The sequence below is a fragment of the Mauremys reevesii genome, linkage group 6 (genome assembly GCF_016161935.1).
Source record: "Mauremys reevesii isolate NIE-2019 linkage group 6, ASM1616193v1, whole genome shotgun sequence".
NCBI classification, from domain to species: domain Eukaryota; kingdom Metazoa; phylum Chordata; order Testudines; family Geoemydidae; genus Mauremys; species Mauremys reevesii.
In genome coordinates this window covers 70809273-70832300 of record NC_052628.1, presented here as the reverse complement: position 1 = coordinate 70832300, position 23028 = coordinate 70809273, and the positions used below count along the sequence as shown (strand labels likewise).

The window sequence follows — 23028 nt, the reverse complement described above, 5'->3', positions numbered from 1 at the left end:
TTGAAATATTTTCAGTTGGACTTGACATGTTCCAATGGAAAATTTGAAAAATGTCAGGGAGGTTTTCCATTTTGTGGAAGTGGATTTTTCTGTCCAAAAAAAGCTTCAAGCTAGAGATGGTTTGGAATTTTCTGCTGAACTCAGGACTTCCAAAAGGTAAGTGGTGGTGGTAAGGCCTCTTAATAAAATGTTCGCAGTTGTGAAGTCTACTTTTTTTTATCCTTTTCCTATTTCCAGGTAAGTGTGTAAACCTGAGTGTGAAAGTAGGATATTGTGGTCCTTCAGTGCAAATTCTCAACTTTTCTACTCATGTCCAAGGGAAAGCTTGTAAGAATCCAGAACGGTCATCAAATCACAGCTACTGAATATGGAGGGAGCTTATGATGAAACATATTAATAACATCATGTTTTCTCCAGATATTATCATTAACAAAAATAGGTTTTTCCCATCCAAGTACTCTAGATTATAATGTTTGAATATAGCACTAACAGTTAGTGCTAATAAAATTAACAGATGTAGGTTCTAGTCCTGCTCTGAGAACTGTATAAGCACAGCCCTGAAAAAAAATTGTGTAAGTCCGTGGTGCTGTGTAGGATGCATACACATGATTCTCAGTGCAGGATGGAAGACTTAATTCATTGTTGTTATGTGATTAACCACTCTTATTTAGGCAGTTATTCCATCCTTTGTATAACAAGTTTCAGTCTAACACAAGTTACTTGTTAACACAGGCTGACAAGTTGTGTATATTTTCTCCTAAAAATGCCTTCTATGAGTTAATCAGTTTAGCTGTGGATTTAACAAAGTGGTGTTTTGATCTACCACAACCAACTGTATTTTATCCTAAACCCAGAGCCTATGAGGTTTTTAAAAGTGATCTCCTATAAATACTTTAAAACTTTATAAATAGCCATAAGCAATATCTTTGGGGGTAGAAATATAAAACTTGAAATCTTAATGCAATCCTCTCACAAGTAGTTTATGGTTCCTATTAAATTATGCAGCAAGTGGATATTTTTAAATAAATCAGACCTGCAATAAGAGATGGCTGTTTCATTCTTACATACAGAAAGAGATAAGTGATGTTGTCAAAGCCAGGTATGATTGGTCTTCTGTATTAGTTTGGTTAAACAACTGATAAAACACATGCTGGCCACACAGGCCAAAGGGGAGGGAAAACCTTGTTTAAATAAATTTCACTGTTAGTATCCTTTTTGTTTGTTTGTTTGTTTGTTTTCCATATGGTTACTGGAAATAGTTGGTAGTGGGGTTCCAATAAAGCTCCAGTACTAGGTTACCGTGGACTAGAGCTGGTGTAGTGGCTTCTGGCCTCTAACATATCCCACAGGATACTCTAGATTTGGTGATAGGCACAGTGGTCTTTCACCTGGGAGCATCCCAATATCACATAATAAATTAATGCAAGGGACTGTATTATCTTTTCTATCAATCTCCTGGTCAAGGAAACCCTGGTAGCACAGCTCCATTGGAGCCAGGGGTACACTGAGGCGCACAGAGCTTCTGCAGAGGAAGAGGGCATTTGGCCTCTTGTTGATCCCCACCATGGATCTGTGAGGCTTGGAGGCTGCTTTCAGGGGCTGTTTCCACATCTGGGGGCAAACATCATGGACCTCCTGCCCCTTCGCTTCACAAACTTCACAAAGAGAACCTTAAACCATTTCCTTTTCTTCTGAATCCTACTCCATGAGTTATGTGCTATGACAGGGCAGTCTTTTACAGCACTGGAACACTTAATTTCATTTTCGTTTTTTTTGTTTTGTTTTAAATCCATTATTTTTAGTTGGCATTTTGCTTAATCAGCGTAGTTTAAAGATTACTGTTTGTGGTAGTTACTCTAACTGTATATTAGAAAACTATACTCCCCTACGCTCTCAGTAAAAATGTAGACTACAGGCAATTCCCATAATCTTGATGCTTAAAGCATTTACTGCCTTAAGCTTTTAATTCCAACAGAAATATTTTTAATTTCAGGGCAGAAAAGAAATGCTCTTCTGTTCTGAGACAGTGTGAAGAATAAGAAACAAACCCTTTTACAGGAGAACAGAGTAGGCAGGTCTTTAATTCATTGAAATACACTAGAATAGATCATAAAATGTTTGTATTTGTACAGCTAGTTTACTGAAGTTGATAAAACTGTAGAATAAAATCTGATTTACAAAATTCAAATATTCTGATACTCCTATGCACATCAAAGGCCTTTCAAAAAGATGGACATTCATGGCTGTCTGCTACTGAACAGATGTTTTATAGTGTTACAGTCATCACATTTCAGTATGTTTTAATATTTTATGGGCAAGATTGTGACTGCCATACTTATTATTATGAGCAGACACTCCCATAACCAATCCCATTGAACTGTGTCAGTCACCGGTATAGCAGTGGACACTTCCTAGGCACTCAGGTGATGATGTGTCTTTCAATAAGTAGCTGGAGGCATAATCACTTTGTAAGACATAGTGCCCCTGAACACTGGAGAAGAGCATCCTGGGAACTGCCTACTAGTACACTTGTTCAACCCTTATAGTCAAAATTATGACTCAGCACAAGAAAGGATGTGAATGTGATATGTGATGGTGTGAATCTGCTCGATCGTGCCTCCTCCAGGGCTGCTAGTGCTGTTGGCAGCATTAGCAGACCTGTTCTTACCAGATTCCATCTTTTACATCACAGATATTCAATATGTTTAGATATAGATTAAACAAAATTTGAATGATTTTTTTGTTCTGAGTACAAATAGTTTGATTAAGATAGATTGGCTTACTTTATCAAAAGAGTTTGTTATACATTTTCAAAAAGTCCATTCTTTCTGGTTTAAATCAGATGAGAAAACATTCCACGTATTTCTGAGTCCACAAGTGCTGGTCAAAGGAGTATTTACATGAGACTAGAAAAATGCTAATCAGTTTTGAAGATCAGTTTTAGATTATCATTGCTTTTTTTCTTATTTATTAATGTTTGTATGGAACTTTAAATTTTTAAAATGCTTTGTAAGCGCTAAATGTTATGAGTTATTAAAGTCTTTGCATTCAGATAATATATTTTAAAAATTAACATATTGTATGTATTTGTGGAATGATATTGCTTCACTTGTACAGCCAACACCTTTTTATGTTGTTAGTGAGCTATTAGAAGAGGTCTTGTTATGAATTAGGAGTACAGTTTTTTTAATTTTTTAATTGGAAAAATTAGATAAAAGTCACAAATATTTAACCATTAAAATATACATGTTATTCTCTTCATGCTGGACCAGTTTAGAAAGCTCATAGTAGATGTTAATTCAGTCCATCAATGCAAAAAAGGCAGCCGGGGGAACCTCCCAATTATTTACATTATTCCAGAAGTAATTCCAATTGTTTTAACTGTCTGAAGTATAGTTCAAATACCTCTTAATTAAGGCCTCAAATGAGCAAGTATTTAAGCATATGCTGAACTTTAAATATATTAAGCGTCTCGTTGATATCAGTGCGACTCCTCACATGCTCGAAGTTGGGCATGGTTTTAAGTAACTTGGTAAATCCTTGCCCAAAATACTTGTGCAGAGTTTCTTATCAGGTAAAGTTTAAAAAAAAAATCAAGTTTTCTCTTTTAGAAATAAGTCCTGGAGATACTCTGGTGATTGTTGAATAAATGACAGTCAGGCCATAGTTCTATCTCATCTCTAAAGCATATCCCAGGAAATCCAGTGGTGTTTGCTGCAGGGTAGCATGTAGTCACTATCTGAAGGTCGGAAATTATTTTACAGTTCCTTAGTATGCACTTCCATGCTAAATATAAAAGTTATGTCATCTACCAGACCTCTCTTGGTATGTGAGCAAAACTGCTTTAGTAATCCAAAAGAATAGAGAGACAATGTTTCATTCCCTAGTCCGCAATCCAGGAGACGTTTATATTAGGGGCTGTTATGTGATATCCAAATATGTGTCTCAGAGTGATCTACCACAATGTCAAGGAGAAGACTGTAGCAGATCAGAGTGTCCAACTGAATCTACTTCGGTGGGAATGGAGTCTGTATCCTCATGCACTTCAAGAGATTTGTCAAAGGCTGTAATGTCCAACTACTGAAGTATGACCATCTCCTGACCATGAAAGTGGTTTCTTAATCATGATCTCCTAAACCAGGAGCCTATGAATGTGTTAATGGCCTGGATGTTGATTGGTTTCAATACCAAGCATGATTGCAGGGGGCTTGTCTACACTTGGAACACAACAGTGGCACAGCTGTGGTGCTTCAGTGTAGATACTACCTACATTCCTGGGAGGGGGTTCTTCTGTTGACATATCGCTATCTGCACCGGGGGCTAGGTTAATATAGTTACGTCTCTCAGGGTTGTGGATTTTTCATGCCTAGGAGAGATGTAGCTATGCTGATTTAAGTTCCCAGTGTAGGCCAGCCATTTGTTGGGAAGAGTAGGAAGAAGTCTGCATCCAATACTTTCTCCAAGATGTGGGATATCTTCTTTCAGCGTGGGATAAGAGAAGAAGATTGACATTTTTTCCTGCTCCCTTAAACATATCCTTGAGTGATACTGGCAGAGTGTAAGAGAGGCTGCAAGGTGAATTATCTATACATTTTGGCAGTTTCTCAGTTTTTCGTATCTAGGTGAGAGATATTGGATCTCATTCTTTCACAAATCAATGATTATATTCAGTAAAACACCAGCAAACTATTCCACAGTGATGCCTTTTGTAAGTTTTCTATGTGATTTTGGATCCCATATTTGAACATAAGGGAAAAATTCCCCTTCAAGAATCTCACTTTCAAAGATGTGTGTTTAGTTGCCGGGACTTTAGCTTGAGTTCTGTCCTTTATACCACCTCCCTGTCTTCAGATTTTTTTCTGGATCAAACAATATTTCATTTCTCCCCCCCCCAAGTTTATTCCAAAGGGCAATAGACTTTTTTGTATTAATTAAACTATTATTCTACTGACCCTAGGCCTAGTGCCTTCTCCCTCATAGGGTGAAACGTTTTCTGTTCTGTACATAATGTGACTGATTTAATTTTACCCCCTCATGCACAACCGGTAAGATAACCTGTGCTGCTTTTCATCTGCTTCCAACAAGAGAAAACAACATGCAGTACTGCCATTGTCTGCTAAATAAAGGATTGCATCCAGTTGGTTTAAGACTACCCAAAGGTTGCATCTGCATCCTGACAAATGTTACTCCTTGTATACAGCAACATGTCAATCTTGTGCTTGGAGGGATGAGGCACTGGCCTCCCTGATCTGTAAAGTAACCACCTGGTCCTCCCCCTACACATTTATTTGCTATCATCAGTTGGACCTGTAGTTGACTGAATTCAGAAGAACTGTCATGCAAGCTACACTGAAGCTGCTTTTCTAGACCATTTATTAATAGTCACGCTTCTGATAGTCAATGCTTTCAGCCAGCCACATGGGAGGAAAGGGCCATGTGACAAAGGAGACTCACAGATTATCCAGTTTACTGTGGTTCTCGTCTAGCCTTCATTCTCTGCCATATACCCTGAAGCAATGTTGCTTAGAGTAGCCGATTTGTTCTTCTCTTTACTTATTCTGTAGCCTATTTCTTGAGTTGGAAGTTTCTCTGAAGAGCAGGACTGGGGGAGTTGGCTGACAGAGCTTGTCTTCCATTTTCTGTTTGGTGGAACTATAATGCTGATAATCAGGGTTATTGCTGTGTAGGATGAAATAAGAGATAAATGACAAACCAAATTTCCTGGTATCACCCTTTCATTATTCTGTATTATAATGTATTCATTTTTACTTTTGTTTAACCATTAGTTTTAAAGATACAACTATATTTATTTAATACACAATGCCTGGTTGGTCTAAAAATATTTCTTTTATTCTTAACTTGGATGAAAAGAAACTAATAATATCTCTTCATTTTAAAGTGTTATACAGTGTTGTAAGCGATTGCCATTTAGAAAAGAACTAATACAGCTCTTCAGATCAGAATGTCAATAAAGCACTCAAATATTTATTATTTGTAATCAAATTTTGCAGCATTTTTAATCACATGTCTGCTGTGCACTAATTTCTCAATGCTCCTATTTATAAATAAGTACCTATTATTATTAACAAGAATCTTCATTAGAGAGTTCCCCAAACAATTGTTGAGCACCATCAATAATCTGTTGCCATCAAGTGTTGTTAAGAATAATTAAGACAATTATGGAGCTTTAATGGGACGTTTAAAGGAAAGTCTTGTCTTCAAATGGAAGTGAAATTGAGGGTTAGGTAAACAATTTTGAAACTATATTTTAACTACTTCCCAACTGGAATTTAATTGCCACTGTCATGCTTCCATGTTCCACTGAGAAAAATGCAATTGTTGGAAGGTACTTGGTTAGCACAGTTGACCATGCATATACTAGAAGGGTTCAGTAACAGGTAGAAAGTTTTGTCAAATAGCTGAAAATCGTAGTTCTTTAGTCACACGACTTAAGTTCTCAAAACAAATTTGAAATGTCCTCAAGATTTTTCATATGGAACCACAAACAAACAACAAAGAGTTTGTATCTCTTCCTGCCCTGTGACTCTGGGTGCTGCTGTGCTGTGAAGCTTTTTCACATAGCCCTGACACCAGCATCCTGCTCACAGCACAATGGCCTCACCCTGGCTTCCTGGTTACTTCTTGCAGAATGACACCAACAGCTTTTCCAGTCCCGAGGCTCCCCCAAACCATTTCCCTGCAGTTTGCAGTCCCTCTCATTGGACCCTCACACAAGTTAAGTTTGCTGCCTCCAAAGAGACAAAGTGCAAACACTAGCCTGGTAGTTTAGCTGAGGATATTATTCATTCAACCTTAAGTCTGCACCCGTAGTGCCACCCTTACAACAATCAAACTGCTAGACCTTACTCTTAATTGTAATGACCTTCTGTGGGGACAGAGAGACTGTTATTGAGTGAGTATTAACTGCATCACCGTAATAGAAAAGCTGAGAACATTCAAAAGGAAAGTGTATCTTTATTTCCAATTTCAAGGAATTTTAATTTGTGTGTGCTTTCAGAAAAATACAATGTTCTCCTGGGCATTTTGGCTGAAGTAAGTGATGGATAGATTCTTTCAGCCTTAACTCCTGATTAGTGAAGTGTTTAGCTTGCCTGGGAATTTCTTTTAGTTTATATAAAAGATTTCAGAATTATTCAGGGAGAGAAATCCCAGGAGACTTCTTGAAAGCTGCATAGAGATTCTAAGCCTCGGATCTTGCAAGGCATTCAAGAATGTATCCCATTTTTTTTCTCAGACAGCTCTTTCCTTTGTATTTGACTTCTTCTCTCCTGCTCCCCATATAGGACCACATATCCCCTATGTGCCTTTCCCTCTTCTGTTCTTTTCAGACCACATCCACCTATACCCCAAGTGGTATCTCCTACTAGTAATTCTCTCCATGTTGCCTATGCATGCTCATAAATTGCCTCTGGGGCTATGTGCCTTTTGCAAAGCATGCATAAAATGATGCTTATTTATTATTCCAACATCAGACTGTTCATGTACTATCAAACTGATTGGTATTATATGTTTCTATCCTGTGTATTCCAAAATATAGATGTGTATTTGCTTAAAATATACATGTTAGTTTAAGCATATGTGTGGATTTGTATTCTCATACTCATCTTTTAAAATACGTTCATAATGAAAGGTATGCCTGCTTATTAGGGGGACTCCCTGAAGAGTGAAGTTTAACATTTGTGTGTGATCGGGATAGGAAATAGAAAAATTTTGAAAAATGAGTAAGAAGAGTAAAGAATTTCAGCATGGTAGGTAAATTGATAAACTTACAAACAATGGTCTGGTACCTCTGACAGTTCTTGATTTATTCATATATGTTACTTAATCTATCATCTGTTTCACAATCAGAAAATCATACCATCGCTTATTGCTCCAAGATTATGAGCCAAATTCTCTGGTGTAAATATGCAAAACTTCATTTAACTCTATGGTCCTACACTCATTTTACACTAGCAGAGAATTTGGCCCTAGGATGGTTTGTTTCTTTAAGGGCTGTAGGAGCTAGAACCGGCCAGTCTTGTTCTGAGGCAGAACCCCTTTAAGAACCAATGTTTGAGACTGATAAGTTACAGGTTGTATTTATCAGCCCCAGCAAGGAAGGGGTCAGGAGACTGAGTCTCCTGACTGCTTGCTTCCTGGGGAGTAGCTAAAGGAGTGCTCCCAGCTCAGCAAGGGGAGCTGGAAACAGGTGAGATCTACAGGGAGGCTCTCCTGTAACAGTGAGCAAATGAGTGCTGCAGGGAGTAGGAAAGGCTTCTGCAGGGTCAAGTGAAAGAAACCAGTTTATATATGACTCAGGATAGCCTGCAGAGTGTAATCCTGCAGGCTAAAAAAGAGAAGGCAGCAGAAAGGCTCATGTTGACTTCCAGAGAGAGGGCCTGTGGAGTTTAAGAGCTGCAGGGAGTGAGAAGGATAAGATAGAGATGCAGAGCTAGTGTTAAACAGCTTTATTTTGAAGAAATAAAACTCTGAAGCCCTGAAGAAAGGGGACTTGAAATCCAGAGGATGGAGAGTGTTCTTTGGTACCGGGGCTGGTGAGTTAGTCCACATTCCCTACTAGTAAAATTAGTTAATCCTCTTTCTCTGGAACTTAATTTCCAGTATGTAACCAATGAATTCCTTGCTGTGGTAAGCATTTGGTCAGTAAAACTTTTGCCTTTTAAAATATCTCTTACCATGTCTCTGCCAGTCCTAATAGATTCCTGGACACCTTCATTGCAACCATGCATTAATTATTTTAAACTGCTTCTTAGAGGTCACATAACTAAATCTATTTTAAAGTTACATAGCAGTTCTTTTTTACTGAAAGTTTGCCTGTAATGTTTGCTTTAAAGTATTGTTGCTGATCATTAAAATTAGGGCTGTCAAGCAATTAAAAAAATAATCACGATTAATCACACTGCTAAAAATAATAGAATACCATTTATTTCAATATTTTTGGATATTTTTGACATTTTCAAATATATTTATTTCAATTACAACACAGTCCCTCTAAGACTTATTACAAGTTTTATGATAATAATGACTTACTTCAAACACCTGACAGACCCTTGAAGCTCTATGAAATATTCAAATCTGTTTTTTGTTTGTTTGTTTTCAGTTGAGGGTGGAAGCTCTCACACCTTTAGAGAGTCTTCCAGTAAAAGCAAGCAAGTTAAGATAAAACAAGTAGAAGAAAAAATGACTTTTTAAAAGAGTGCTTCATAATCAAGAAGCAATAAAGGGATCAAGTTTTTGCCCACCGTCCCACAGCAAGTTTGAGAGAGCCAGAGGTGAGCTCATATCCTCTGAATCCCAGTCCAGTCCTGTAACCAGAAGACAATCTTTCTCTTCTTTGCCCTTTGGCCATCTCTCATTCTTTATAGTCCATGGAGGGATGCGTTCTGTGCCTGTGTTTTCAGTCAAACTTGTTATGGGACTCCATGACCTGGAGATGCTCTTTTTGGGTGGGGTATGGATGATTACTATTTAGGAACTGTTGCTTAAGTGTCCTTTATTAAACTGTGATGTTCTGATTACAAATCTAGGATCCTATCCTAGCATGGCCCATAAGAGCCAGTTTGTCAGCAGAACATACAGGAAATGGCATTATTGGTGCCAGAAGGAGTTTGTTGGTGGACTTCCTCTTACTCAGTGCTAGCTGCTCTCCACCAGTGTATGTAGGGAGTCTCTGCCCTGGTCTTCCTGACCACAAAGACCAGGATTTTGGTACTCTTGAGCAGGTGCATTCACTCCTATTTGTGCACCGTTTTAGGAGCAGTCACAATCTTGACTTAATTTTAGCTCTTCATTTTGTTACTTCTTTTTACATATTTTCAATGTCAGTAATGCAAATAGCATCTTTGTTTTACTAAAATAAATATTGATGGGGATCATGGCCTTTAACTCCTCTTTGTAGTCATAAGGGAAAAAATATCCTCCAAATAAAATCTTTATTGATGTACTGGACCCCAGGTAGTCTTAGAAGCAGATAAAGCTTCTGCTGAATGGGTGTAATGGGGAAGCAGACAATGAATGGCAGAAGATATGTGTTATATGTTTGTTCTTTAATTTATAAAATGTTACCAAAACTGAAGGGACATGAGTGGATGTGTAAAAACAAACAAAATCTTTAAAAAACATTATTTCTATCATTTTAATTGTATTATAATTAATAGAAACACACATGATTTCCCCAAAAACAAACTGATTGCTGACCTACTAACTTTACCCCCTCAAGCAACAGCCTGGGAGATTTCTTGCATACTTTGTTAAAGGTCAGCAAACTCTGGGTCTTGGACTAGCCATGGAAGGAAATTCCAGAGTTGAAAAATCGTCAATTGAGGAACACTTCCTCCAGCCCCTGGATATTTAAAGCTGTGGATTATTAGTTGAAGCACCACAGCTGGTCTCAATGGCTGTCATAGTACATTTGGCAATACCACTCATATCCAGGACTCAGACTGAACAGGACTTTAGATTGCAGTCAACACTCTGAATTTCAGTCAGAAACTAATAATGAGACAATGCAAATCTTGGAGAGCTGAGGTGATGTGTTGCCTCTGGCTAGCCTCACTTCAGAGAAGCAGCTGCATTTTACCTCCACTGTAGTCTCCCAATGGTCTTCATGGGAAACCCTGTGGAGAGCATGTTATAGCAATCCAATGTGTGTCACAAAAGGTAGAACTGAGAGAGAGATGAAGATTTGGGGACGGGGCAAATAAGGCTACTAGCTCTTTCTGAGTTGCCCAAAACAAGCAGAGGTCCAAAAATACCCTGAAGTTGCAAACCCCTTGGGCAAAGAATGGATAAAATCCCCTCAGTAGTTGGAGTAGAAATCCACAAACCTTCCCTCCACGTTATAATTTCAGATAAATGCCAGCCACGTATTTCTTATACCCACTGACTGAAGATTTTAATCTAGTAGGGTGAAAAATTCAGCCCTTTCATTTTTTAAAAACACAGCTTGTAAACTCTCCTGAAAACAGGATTGAACATATATTTGTGACTAACTGAAAACATAAAGAACAATAGACTTACATAAACGGAAAGCATGTGTATAGGTTGAAAAAGAGAGAGAGAGAGAGAGAAAGAAACTAGGAGAGATTATTAGTCTACCCATTCTATGCATTTGAACATCATGTTGCCTTAACTAGGAATTTATCCAAAGCCCACTGAAATCAATGGAGACTTCAGTGGACTTTGGATCAGACCCCTGAGGAGCATGTACTGTGATCATCATAATTTCAATGCGACTTCTGTATGAGGGATAATGAACAGCCTCATCATTCACAGCATGATCATTTGCAGGCACCTCATCACTGATTAACTGACAAAAATTTTTAGAAATATGACTGTTACCACGTTCTAAAATGTGATTATGGGGTCTCACTTGTTACTGTTCAAGGGATGTATGTGTCTTAACTGTGCATATTATAAAAACCACTGGTTAATAGAATTATCCATAGCAGATGCAATCAAAGACGGTGCTGTGGCAATAACTTTTTACTCATAGGATCTGTTAAAGTAACTGAGACAATAAAAGGAATTGCTTTTTCCTTCCACATATATAGATTGAATGTATGAAGCAGTTCACGTCTGAGGTCAAAATATGCAGATTAATTAGCCGTAGTATGTGTTTTGACAGTAACAAAATTCAGAAGACAGAGCCAGCTCAAGGCTATAATATGATGTCACACATACAATACTACCGGATGGTATAAAAAGCTATTAATATGGTAGCTAGATATTCATACTATCTCAGTAAATTGTAAGCCTACAGCATCTGTTTCTTTGATGTCATTCTCAGCATTTCAGTCAGATAGATTCTCAAGTCCCATATGGTATTCTCTGTGTGTATACCATAGAGCATTTTCAAATATTAATAATGCAAACCTGTCTACCACTAAGAAGTGGAAGATATTGCCAAGCTTGTGAAAAAGGATTTTGCAGAAAGACACGAGAAAAGCCTTCCTTTTCTAACCAACTGTGTACAAAGAATAATTGGAATAGATGCTCATTGAGCCTGGGATCAAAACAAAATCCTCTCCCTTCTTATGCTGGATATGAGAAGGATATTAAAAAAATATTTTGAAGCCTCTTCAAATGGTCAATTAGTATGATTATATCAATTGATATAGAAAATCAAATTTTGATTCTAATTAGAAAATAGGGGAAATAGAAATCTGAGTGTTTGCATACACCACTAAAGTTAACAGACAGTCAGTGTTTCTGTTGTTAATATGGGCTAAGCAACATTTTGGCTTAACTCTGATAAAAATAAATACCAAGAAATGAATATAGTGTAAAGGTTTGGTTTTAACTCAGAAATCTGAGGGCATTCTGAATGACAGCTGATGAGTGAGAGGTTGAATACCACATATAGGGCTTGCACAGGTATACCGAAGTGACTAAATTAGGTAGTGGAGACTGGAAAATTCTTGTCATTGTGAACTAAACTACCTTTGAATTTATGAACATCCTATTCTCTTTACTTACGGAAATAATCACATTATCAGATGTGTTTGGGATCCTGTGGGCAAGAGCTAATTTTTTGCTTTCAAAGTTGTTAGTGTCTTTGTCTTTACCTTTAGTCACTTTAACTTAAATGTGCCCAAAAAACAAACCAGGAGTCTAAATTTATTCTATACCAGGTATATCTCAAAAGGGAAATAAAACAGAACATAAATTATCTTGTACTATATCAATGAAAATTGATATGCATATATAGCCGGATTTCAGAACCCAAGCACTCTACACCTAAATTGGTAATTGTTGGTAGATATCAGTGAGTGGTTTTTGCTAAGAAATTTAAGATGTCATTTTAAGTATCTAACTGTTCTGAAAATCCAGTCATGGTTACGTGCACAAGCACAGAGTTGTGTGGTCATCTGAATGCACTCGGACTAATGTTTGTGCATGTAACTAGGATATTCAGAAAGACTTATGGAGATTTTTTTGTCCTTGATGTATTGATGTAGGGCTAATTTGGTGGTGCTCTGCGTCTCTCTATATTTTGTGACTAAATAACCTGCTTCATTGATGGATGCTGTAGAATTTACAATGTCTTCTTTTACTTTGTACCCAGATAATTTCAATTGTAGGAATGTGCCCACTGCTAACTTTTGCATTTTGTCAAGTACAGCTTCTGTTTTACTGCTCTGGCACCATGAATAACAGTCCAGTGCCTAGACACTGCCCTGACCTAATATTTCCATGCTTAATATCATCTCCCAAATGCGAAAATCTCTGTGAGGAAACTGTCCCCATGGATGGTCATGCTGCATTGCCCCAAAATGTGCATCCTTTTCCTAGAACACAGGGCCACTTTGCAATCGGCTCACTTTTTGAAAACCCTTAGGCTCAAAAATTCTCCTTGCATATCTGGTTAGTCATCTGTGCAGATCTATCCTGGTCACAGTACATAAGATACCTCTTTTCCAAATGCTTACAAAAATTAGTAACATATGCTAGTAGCCTTCTCCTGAACAATGTGTTAAATAAAGAAAAAAAAAACACGGCCCAGGACCATGGAAAATGCTTCATATAAAGTAGTAAACCATTATAAATATGTAATCATTTAAATGTTTTAAGGTGGACACTTGTCTTGAAACTGAACCAGTAGTGGGACATTAACTACTGAAGAGGAGAAGGTAAGTCTTATTCATAGGATGCTTCAACAAGTTTGGGTACAGAAAACATCAGCTCCACCCACTTCATTTGGATGTAGATAGCTAGGTGACTGCACACAAGCAAAAAATAATACAACTTGTTCCCCAGTTTATAAACAGTTATTGGGATTCAGATTCTGATTCTCAGATAGTATAAATCAGCATAGAAGCTACATGGACTTATACTAGCTGAGAAGCTAGTTCATTGTGTAGAGAGTCTGGTGTCCCTCACTCTATCAGCAAGAAGTAAAAAGTTTTGATTAAATGACTAGAACCTAAGATGACTTGCACATGCTTTCATTTTTGTTTCATATTGGAGATGTTGAAAGTAGATTTCCTTCTCTTTGCATAGACTAAAGTAAGATTTAGGCTATTTCAGCAAGTAACAGAGAGGGTAATTTGATAGCCAATAAAGAAAATACATGAATCCTGTTGTTTTCTTGCTCAAGCAAGTAAATATTCTGTTTTCAGAATATTATGAAGCATTTATGTGGGCTGGGAATGCAAGTGAGCTTCCTCATTTTTTTTCTATTAGTGTAAACTGGGTACATTTTTTTGTATTTTGGAGCAAGAGCAGTTCTAAGTGCTGGTTTTACAAATAACGTTGCTTGCAGCTCATCTTATATAATATTACAGGTTTGGAAAATGTGCCTATTGTATGATGACAGATTCTGCTGGATTTTTCTATTTCTTATTTTAAGTACTTTTTGCTGACCATGGGTCTGTTCCTAACAATCTTTACATTCCTGATCCCTGCCCATTCCTCCCTTTTTGGTTGTCCTGTTCATTAACATAGTATGAAGAAAAAAAGACTAGGATAAAAAAAATATTGTTTTCAAAGGGGAGTATTAGGTCAGATGCAAAGGAAAATATTTAGGATGCTTCAAGTATAGGGTCAAATTTCACAAACTTGAGGCTTGTTGCATCTGAAAAAAGAAATGCAAACACAAAAGCAGATTTTTGCAGACAGATTTGATAGATGTTTATAAATATGGATATTTGCATGTGGAAGTACCTTATGCACTTAAATGCAAGTAAATATTCTGTTTTCAGAATATTATGAAGCATTTATGTGGGCTGGGAATGCAAGTGAGCTTCCTCATTTTTTTTCTATTAGTGTAAACTGGGTACATTTTTTTGTATTTTGGAGCAAGAGCAGTTCAAGCTTATGCTTACTAGCTTATGTTTGCACATGGGCCTTAACTATTACAACATGTTAGTCCACAGATTTGGGTTTTTTTTTTAACCTTCCTAGAGAGGGAAAGACAGGTCTGAGACTCAAACCTTAAGAGTAAACCAAAGAGTTAGATGTCCAATTCACTTCCAATATCTTCAGATAATTTACAGCTGCTTTTTTTCTTCTTGCAACCAAGACTTGTTGGAATGAAGGAAGTACAAATCTTTTCTACCTTGTGCTGTCCATAGTCAGTCATCTGACCTTGGCTGACACTGTGTATGCTTTTTTGTTGTTGTTGTTGTTCACTACAAAGCAACTAAAACTATTCACTCAGTTGCATTACTTGATTGGCTAAATATCCTAACAGTAACTTGTTTTATGAGGGTGTTGGGTTTTTTTTTGCAAATTACTCCATGAATTCCTACTGTGTGCTGTTAAAGTGAGCTAAAAAAAATTAAAAACCTCTTGTGGCTAACTAGTTCCTTCCATTCATGCTCTGGCTTTTAAGCCTGAAGTGTGTTGTTCCAAAATGGGAAGGGGGTGGGTGGGCGTTGTATTAATTTAGATGGAATATATGGGCCAAAGGTGATAGCATAACCTAGTCACTGTCTAACATTAAACAGTGTTAAATAAGGCTCAGGGTTTGATATATAGAGACCTCAGCCTGCTTAGTACCCTGGCAAACACACCACCAAAAATCCTTTCATTAAAGATAAAGAACAGGGAAAACTGTGAAAACATTTGAAATTTAAAGTATTAAATGAGGCTCTCATTTTAGCAGCACAGGAGAGAATTTATCCAGGAGAGAGTTTTTAGAAGAGAAAACTCCCTTGAGGAACAGTCTCTTAGTTGATATCAAAGATGGTACTAACTGCCCTTTTGGGGGAAAGAGAAGATGTTAGTTGAGATGGGCTGGAGCTGCTGCTGCTGTTAAAGTTCAGTCCACTTTCATCCTAGATGGTGGTTGGGATTCAGCTGAAGCTGGTGGAGGTGGCAATGTCATCTGGGTCCCTCTCTCTGGCCTGGTCTGGTCAGGACATCTCTCAGGATCAGTTGGACAATGGCTTAGGGTTCTGGGAGACAGTGGAGGTGGCAGCAATGATGATGCAACTTGCTCCAGTAGCCCATTTTCCTCCTGAAATCTCTTGCTTTAAGGATACACAAAGGGAGTGCTGGGCAGAATAGTCTAACCCATTATTTTGTCTATCAATTAGGCATAGTTTCTGATGCACCCATTTTGGCTGATTGATTTCTGATTTTATGCTTTTCTTTTTTATCAAGAATTATCTCAACTGACTCCTTGAGTTGTATCAGTAGGCCTTTTTGTTGGGACTAATTCAGTCTTTCTGCCTGCCTTTCATACCTTTTCCCATCAACATTTATTGTTATAGATTACTGTGCATCGTATGAACCTTCACTCACTTGTTAAAGTTGAACTCACAATTAGGGTAAATTTGTTGGCCCACTTATCACAACAGCTGTACTGAATAAAAAAAATGGATGGTGGTAGAGTACATTTTTCAAAGCTCTTCTGCCTGTGGCTTTCTGGTATTACAAAGGCTTTCACTCCCATGTCTAGGCACTTTGAAGTACCATTTAACATTGGCATTACCCAAACAGATCCTAGGAGCACTTTGTCAGAAGATAGGCAGGAGACCTGTTTTAACTATATAATGATGATGATCATGTTTAGATACTGAAGTGTCTTTGGAATCCAAGCTGGTTAGTACAGACATTGTAAAGAATGCCTGTGCACAAATGTGAAAGCAGCAGCTGGTCCATGTGCTGTTAAATTGGTATTTACTGCTGTGCTCATTCTTCAATCATCTTTAATCAGACTTGGAATTCTAAATTACTGTAATAGTTTTTGTGAATTTAGCTTTCTGGATTTTAAGCAGATTAGAACAGTGGTTTTCAACCTTTTTCATTTGCAGACCCCTAAATATCTTTGGAAATCTTAGACGTAGTCTGTGGATCCCCAGGGGTCTGTGGACCACAGGTTGAAAACCTCTGGATTACAACATCCATATGGGGTGGGGGAGAAAAGAAAGTAAGCACCTTAGCAGTAAGGTGAACTAGTTCAGGGTTTCTCAACCTCTGAGTTGCAACCCAAATTTGGATCACCAGAATGTGTCAAAAGGTTGAGTGGGAGGCTGGAGTGGGGGGATGAGGAGGATTCGATCCTGCCCCTGGGCTGGGTGGTAGAGGCCGTAGGGGGTTGCAGAGCCCACCCTGCACTTACTCCTCAGTGGCAGCTCTGGTCCCGCAGGCCTGGCTAGACTTGGCTACTCACTCCGGACTTTGCAGCCTGCTGCACGAGGTTGCTGTGCCACTCAGGTTTGACCCCACTGCCCATCCATCATGATGATGGAGAGCTGGCTGGGCCAAATATGATTGAGTAATGCTGTGACTCCATGTACCAAGCCACAATGTCACAACGCCACTCTCACAAATTTGGCCCATTTGGCCCTGGTTTGTGAGTTATGTGAAGGGGCAAATAACACTTGCCTATTCACTTTCTCCACGCCATTCATGATTTTATAAACCTTGATCATATCCTTCTTTGTCATCTCTTTTCCAAACTGAGCAGTCCCAATCTTTTTAATAACTCCTTGTATGGAAGCTGTTCCATAACTGTAATAAGTTTTGCTGCCCTTCTCTGTACTTTTTCCAATTCTAATATATCTTTCTTTAGATGGGGCTACCAGAACTGCGTGAAGTATTCAAGGTATGGTCATAGGATGGATTTATATAGTGACATTATGATATTTTATGTCTTGTTATCTATCCCTTTCTTAATGATTCCCAACATTATGTTTGCTTTTTTGGCTGCCGCTGCACACTGAGTCGATGTTTTTTCAGAGAACTATTCACAAAGACTCTAAGACCTTGAGTGGTAACAGCTAATTTAGACCCCTCATTTTGTATGTGTTGTTGGGATTATGTTTTCCTATGTGCATTACTCAGCATTTATCAACATTGGATTTCATCTGCCATTTTGTTGCCCAGTCACCCAGTTTTGTGAGATCCCTTTGTAACTCTTCACAGTCAGTTCTGGATTTAACTATCTTGAGTAATTTTGTATCACCTGCAAACGTTGCCACCTCACTGCTTACTCCTTTTTCCGGATGTTATGAATATGTTGAACAGAACTGCTGTTTACCTCTTTCCACTGTGAAAACTGACCATTTATTCCTATTCTTTGTTTCCTATCTTTTAACCAGTTATTGATCCATGAGAGGACTTTTCCTTGTATCCCATGACTGCCTACATTGCTTAAAAGCCTTTGGTGAGGGACCTTGTCAAAGGCTTTCTGAAAGTCGAAGTACACTATATGTGCTAGAACATCTTTGTTCCATATGTTTGTTGACACTCTCAAAGAATTGTAATAGATTGGTGAGGCATGATTTCCCTGTACAAAAGCTATGTTGACTCTTCTTCAACAAATCATGTTCATCTATGTGTCTGATAATCCTGTTCTTCACTATTGTTTCAACCAGTTTTCCTGGTATTGAAGGTAGGCTCACCTTGCATGGTATTTGCCAGGATCACCTCTTCAGCCCTTTTTAACAATTGGCATTACATTAGCTATCCTCCAGTCATCTGGTACAGAGCCTGATTTAAGTAATAGGTTACATACCACAGTTAGTAGTTCTGCAATTTCACATTTGAGTTCCTTCAGAACTTTTGGGTGAATGCCATCTGGTCCTGGTGACTTATTAATAAATTAAACAGTAATTAGTTTGAAAATCTCCTCTGTTGACACCTCAATCTAGGACAGTGTCTCAGATCTGTCACCTAAAAGGAATGACTCAGGCATGGGAATCTTCCCTCTCATCCTCTGCAGTGAAGACCAATGCTAAGTATTCATTTAGCTTCTTCACAATGACCTTGACTTTTATGGGTGTTCCTTTAGCACCTGGATTGTCCAGTGGCCCCATTGATTGTTTGGAAGGCGTCATGCTTTTGATGTACTTAAATTAACAGCAAATACATTTTTTGTGTGTCTTTTGGGAGTTCCTCTTCAAATTCTTTTTTTAATCTGCCTAATTATACTTTTACACTTGACTTGCCAGAGTTTAGGCTCATTTCTATTTCCTCACTAGGTTTTTAAAGGATTTCTGGTACATCTAGTGACAGAAGAAAGAGTGACCAGAATGCTACTTACATAAAATTATAGGTTCAATGTGATTTCTTGTCTCTTTCAACTCAAAAATATAATGTGTCCACATGGATGGCAGATGTCGTTTTGCAATAGTAACACCTTTGAATGCTAAAATGAGTTTAACTGTCAGAGAAGCAATATTAAGGCCTAAAAAGACTGACTGATGCTTTGTTGGAGTTATTAATCTCCTGGAATATATTTAGAAGCAGACACCCTGTCATGGGGAAAGTATACCCCATCACCCTTTGGGGTGGGCGGGGGAAGGGCGTTGTAGGCCCACGTCTGAGTCCAAATAGACACCTTAGCCTCAGGGCAATATGGTCTAATGGCTGGAGTCAATAAGGCAGCCCACCTCTGCGGGGCTGTGGGGCCCTGTAACCAGAGCCAATATGGCTACTCTCCTATTCGGGGCCCAGTGGCCTAGTGGCCAGAATCAATATGGCCACCCACCTCTGCAGGGCTGCGTGGTCTACTGGTCAGAGTCAATATGGCTTCTCTCTTAATCAGGGCTGTGTGACCTAGTAGCCACTGGGGAAGTGGGCTGCCACCAAAGGGTGGCTGGTGGCCAGGATAGGGAGACCCGGGTCCTCCCTGCTCACTGGGTCCCAATCCAGGGCCCTGATAGCGGTGAATGGATTCACCAGCATGTCAGCAGGGATCCATCCGAAACACGCTACCTTTGGCCTGGTTTCACAACCAGATCAATTTCTAGTTCCTCTGGGTTACTTCCAACCCAGTTTTCCAGCATTGCTGTACACAAGTCTCCTGGGTCTCTGGGATCGTCGGCTTGTAAAACTCCCCATGACTCTGTCTGTTCATGGTCTTCAGCAGGCAGCTTGGTATCCACCTGGATCTCAGCACACTTGGCCCTGCAATCTGGGACTTCAGCAGCTCCCGAGAGGAAGCCTGCAATATGTGTCCCCTCTCCTCAGCGGTCAACCCTGACTGAGCTGGGCTGCTCCCTTTTATACTGAGGCTCCAGTTGGAGTATGCCCAACAGTGGCAATGGGGCACGGCTTCCTCCACCCATAATATGGGGCTAACCTCTTCTTGTCCAATGCGGGGCATATACATCCCATCACTCATTCATTTTCTCTTCCAACGCTCCAGTATACTGTATCTGCAGTACTTTCAGACAAATTTGGAGATTTTTCAAAAGATGTGAAGGAGTAAATAAGTAGCAGTGGGCCTCTAATATCCCCTATGTGTAAGGCAGCATAAAATATAGTGGGTATAATAGCTGGGACCCTGGCAGCCAGTATTGTGGTTTGCATATTGATTTAATTGAGCTAGTGTTCAGAGAAGTTATTTTTCATTACTTTACAAATCTTATTCACTTCGAAATTGTAAAGAGCTATCTACCAGAGCTTGAATGGAGCACTCTAAAGTCCCAATTAGAAAAAGCACTTAGGCATGCGTGTAAGTCCCAGTAACTTCAGTGGGACTTAAACAATTGCTTAAGTGCCCTTCCTAAATAGAATTGCTTTCCTAAATCAGTTCCTAAATGATTTAGTGCTCTGTAGCAAACACAGCATGATGTGTTGTAATTCTGTCAGATTTTACAAATTAAATGGGGTAATACTAGTTCAGTGTTAGAATAGCAGTCTTTGAAGGAACACCTAAGCAATTACTGCTGGAGGTGGTATTGGTTATACAGTAGGAATCACTTTCCCTTAGAGTCCATACTCAATTAATAATGGTGATGTAAAACTGAGGGAATGATGTATATCTGAAGTCCTGCCCACTTGTGTCATGAAATCTTTAAATACCTCCAGTATGCTGGTTGAATTTTGACTTAGGTAATTAAACTCATACTCTACCTACTTAAAATTCCCCCCTGCAATTCCAGCGGGGAACAATATTCTTCACTCCTTGAACTAAACAACTGTGTAGTGTTACTATTAATTGTAAGCAAACATCTGCTGCCTTCTATCCCTGAGGTGGATGCATTTCAGTGGTGGAATGATCTTACTCTCTCCGAACAGTGATGTTGTATTGCTTAATTAGTTCATGTTTGCAAAGCCCCCTGAGGTACTTGAATGCAAGGTGCTGATTAAGAGCAAGGTATTGCTATTTAATATATTTTAGACTGATGTTATGAATCAAGTTATTTTCATGTTATAATTATCATTCTCTTTCCTTAAATCTTCTGCTTGGGATTCATTGCTTTGAATTTAGTGAGCCAGCTGTGCGTTTCCCAGACCTTCAAATCTTCATAGGAAACAATGTTATGTAAGCAAGTACCCTTTTAAAAATCAAATAATTTATTACCTGCCTTTTAAAATCAGAAGTTACAGTGAGTTAGAGTATGCAAAATAATTTTTTACCTTAGAAATCCCTTTTTTTTCTTTATGTACATTATAGGGCTGTCAAGTGATTAAAAAATTAATCACGATTAATCGCTCTGTTAAATAATAATGAATACTCTTTATTGAAATATTTTTGGATGTTTTCTACAATGTCAAACTTTAGAGCCTACAAGTCCAATCAGTCCTACTTCACACAAACAGATTTGTTTACATTTGCAGGAAGATAATGCTGCCTGCTTCTTGTTTACGGTGTCACCTGAAAGTGAGAACAGGCATTTGCATGGCACTGTTGTAGCTGGCACCACAAGATATTTACATGCCAGATGCGCTAAAGATTATGTCCCTTGATGCTTCAACTACCATTCTAGAGGACATGCTGGTGATGGGTTCTGCTCAATAACGATCCTAAGCAGTGCGGACCGACGCATGTTCACTTTCATAATCTGAATCAGACGCCACCTGGTGGTTCGTGTTCTGTAGTTTCTGCATCGGAGTGTTGCTCCTTTAAGACTTCTGAAAGCATGCTCCACACCTCATCCCTCTCAATGCCTTTTGGAATGCACTTCAGAGTCTTAAATATTGGGTCAAGTGCTGTAGCTATCTTTAGAAATTTCACATTGGTATCTTCTTTGCATTTTGTTACATTTGCAGTGAAAGTGTTCTTAAAATGAACAACATGTGCTGGGTCATCATCCGAGACTGATATAACATGAAATATATAGTAGAATGAGAGTAAAACAGAGCAGGAGACATACAATTCTCCCCCAAGGAGTTCAGTCACAAATTTAATTAACGTATTATTTTTTTAACGAGTGTCATCAACATGGAAGCATGTCCTCTGGAACGATGGCTGAAGCATGAAGAGTCATATGAATCTTAGCGCATCTGGCACGTAAACATCTTGTAATGCCAGCTACAAAAGTGTTATGTGAATGCCTGTTCTCAGTTTCAGGTGACATTGTAAATAAGAAGTGGGCAGCATTATCTCCTGTAAATGTAAACAAACTTGTTTCTCTTAGCGATTGGCTGAACAAGAAGTAGGAATGAGTGGACTTGTAGGCTCTAAAGTTTTACATTGTTTTGTTTTTGAGTGCAGTTATGTAACAAAAAATCTACATTTTTGAGTTGCACTTTCATAATAGAGATTGCATGACAGTACTTGTATGGGGTAAATTGAAAAATATTATTTTTATCATTTTTACAGTGCAAATATTTACAATAAAAAATAATATAAAGTGAGCACTGTACACTCTGTATTCTGTGATGAAACTGAAATGGATATATTTGAAAAGGTAGAAAAACATCCAAAATATTTAATAAGTTTCAATTGGTATTCTATTGTTTAACAGTGCAATTAATTGCAATTAATTTTTTAAATTGCAATTAATTTTTCTGAGTTAATCACATGAGTTAACTGCAATTAATTGACAACCCTATTACATTATCTTTTGAACAAGTAACACTATAAGAATTTGTTGCCTTGGCAATAGATGTAGAGAAAATTCAGAAGGTTGTATAGAAATTTAAGCTTTCTTTTGGATGACTATTATTTAAAATATTTTATTTCAGTATTACATATAATTATACTGTACATAGGCCATTACTAGAGTTCAGGGATCCCCAAGTTGCTGATAACCTCTGCAAAGTGTTGGGTGCCTTCAGCTCCACTGAAGTAGAACTTGAGAGCACTCCGCACTTGAAGAGTGC

The 23028-nt window shown here is 38.3% G+C and overlaps 1 protein-coding gene across 2 annotated transcripts in view; it reads left to right on the top strand.

The window, feature by feature from the left end:
• Positions 1 to 23028, top strand: part of DTWD2 (DTW domain containing 2) — a 253842-nt gene that overhangs the window by 83272 nt on the left and 147542 nt on the right. The window lies entirely within an intron of this gene.